This window comes from Apium graveolens, chromosome 3 (assembly GCF_009905375.1).
Source record: "Apium graveolens cultivar Ventura chromosome 3, ASM990537v1, whole genome shotgun sequence".
In the NCBI taxonomy this organism is placed as follows: domain Eukaryota; kingdom Viridiplantae; phylum Streptophyta; class Magnoliopsida; order Apiales; family Apiaceae; genus Apium; species Apium graveolens.
The window spans coordinates 61,080,491-61,082,789 of record NC_133649.1 but is presented as its reverse complement, the minus strand read 5'-3'; the positions used below and the strand labels follow the sequence as shown (position 1 = coordinate 61,082,789).

The following is a 2,299-nucleotide window of genomic DNA, read 5'->3' as shown; positions in this document are numbered from 1 at the left end:
TGTCATCAGTGATCGTTAAAGTTCATTGACTCAGACATTGTTACTTACCTACTCTTTTCCTTGTCGTGTTTCAGGTACTCTAGCGTGCGTGTATGCATACGCGTTCGCGGGCTTGTAAGAGAACTCTGGATCAAGCCGAGGAGGAAGTTGTAGTGATTCGAAGGGAAGTTTTTTAGGATGAAGAGAAAATAGAAGAAGAAGAAGAGAAAATTGAGGAACTAACTTTAGTAGTGATGGGGGATCAAGCAGAAATTCCTAAGGCTTTGATGGACTATTCTCAGCCTAAGATCAATGATATTCAGTCGAGCATCATCAGACCAACCATTTTGGCTAACACTTTTGATATCAAGTCGAGCACGATTCAGATGATACAGAACTTAGTTCAGTTTGGGGGTTCTCCTACAGAAGACCCCAACATGCACATGAAAGATTTCATTGAGATCTGCGACACTTTCAAGTTCAATGGGGTGACTGAAGATGCTACCAAGCTGCGACTCTTCCCATTCTCTCTAAGGGATAAAGCAAAGTGTTGTTTACATTCTCTACCACCAGGGTCTATCACTACATGGGAGGATTTTGCTCAAAAGTTCCTCACTAAATTCTTTCCTATGGCGAAGAATGCTGCAATCAGGATTGCTCTTACTCAGTTTGCACAACAAACTGGAAAATCTCTGTGTGACGCTTGGGATCGATATAAAGAGATGCTAAGGAAGTGCCCACACCATGGCATGCCTGATTGGATAATTATAAAGTATTTCTATAATGGTTTAGGCACACAGTCTAGACCTATGCTTGATGCAGCGTCTGATCGAGCCTTATGGGCCAAAAGCTATAATGAAGCTTATGACTTGATTGAGCTCATGGTAGCTAATGAATACCAGAACCCTACACAAAGAATGTTTCAAGGCAAGGTAGCAGGAATTCTGGAAGTGGATACAACTACTGCTATAGCTGCTCAACTTCAAGCTTTGACGATGAAAGTGGACACTTTGGATAATTATGGAGTGAATCAAATCACTAGTGTTTATGAACTTTGTGCAGGGGCACATGAAACTGAGCAGTGTGCTATTTCTAGCATTGTTCTTGCAACTTCAATTAGAGGTCTGTTTTTCCATTCCACCACTCCATTTTGTTGTGGAGTCCTTGCTGCTGAAAACTCATGCATGATTCCACTCTCTTTACAAAATAATCTCATCACAAAATTCTGGAACTCAGTTCCATTGTCACTCCTAGTTCTTCTTACTTTGAAATCAAGATGATTGTTGACTTGTCTTATGTGATTGATGATGATTTCACTAGCTTCATCTTTAGACTTTAGGAAATATGTCCAATAGAACTTTGAGAAATCATCCAAAATTACTAGACAATATCTTTTCCTTGAGATAGAGAATACATTGACTGGTCCAAATAAATCCATATTTAGTAGTTGTAAAGGTTCTTCAATTGTTGAATCAAGCTTCTTTATGAATGATGCCTTGATTTGTTTTCCTTTCTGACAGGAATCACACAAACCATCGTTGGAAAATTGAGCTCATGGCAGCTAATGAATACCAGAATCCTACACAAAGAATGTTTCAAGGTAAGGTAGCAGGAATTCTAGAAGTGGATACAACTACTGCTATAGCTGCTCAACTTCAAGCTTTGACGATGAAAGTGGACTCTTTGGCTAATTATGGAGTGAATCAAATCACTAGTGTTTGTGAACTTTGTGCGGGGGCACATGAAACTGAGAAGTGTGTTATTTCTAGCGAATCATCTCAATTTATGAGCAACTTTCAGAGATCACAGCAGCAAGCTCCAGCCACTTATCATCCCAATAATCGCAATCATCCTAACTTCAGGTGGAGCAACAATCAGAATGCGGTGCAACAACCTTATCAGCCATACACAGCAAAGCAGTATAATCCTCCTGGTTTTCAACAACCGCAATATGCCCCTAGGAAACAACTTCAACTTCAGCAGTTATCGCAAGCTACTGAAAAATCTGAATTAGTGGAGTTGAGGCTCATGTGCAAGAGCCAAGCTGTTTCTATCAAGACCTTGGAAAATCATATTGGGCAAATTTTTAATGCATTACTGAATTGGAAACCTGGCATGCTTCCAAGCGATACTGAAGTGCCAGGAAAAAAGAAGCTAAGGAGCATATTAAGGCAATTACCTTGAGGTCTGGTAAGGTTGCAAATCCTGAAAAAGTTAAGATTTTAGAATCTAAAATTGAGGTTGAAGAAGAAGAAGCGCAGAAGGAAGCAGAAATGGAACCAAGGAAGACTAATATTGAGCACACTCCTCCTGAGGGTAA

General features: G+C 40.0%; 1 non-coding gene across 1 annotated transcript; it reads right to left on the bottom strand.

The window, feature by feature from the left end:
- Positions 1–623: 623 nt before the first annotated feature.
- LOC141716539 (small nucleolar RNA R71) lies at positions 624–730 on the bottom strand. Its single transcript, XR_012573245.1, has one exon. It is a non-coding gene; the product is annotated as a small nucleolar RNA R71 (small nucleolar RNA).
- Positions 731–2,299: the final 1,569 nt, after the last annotated feature.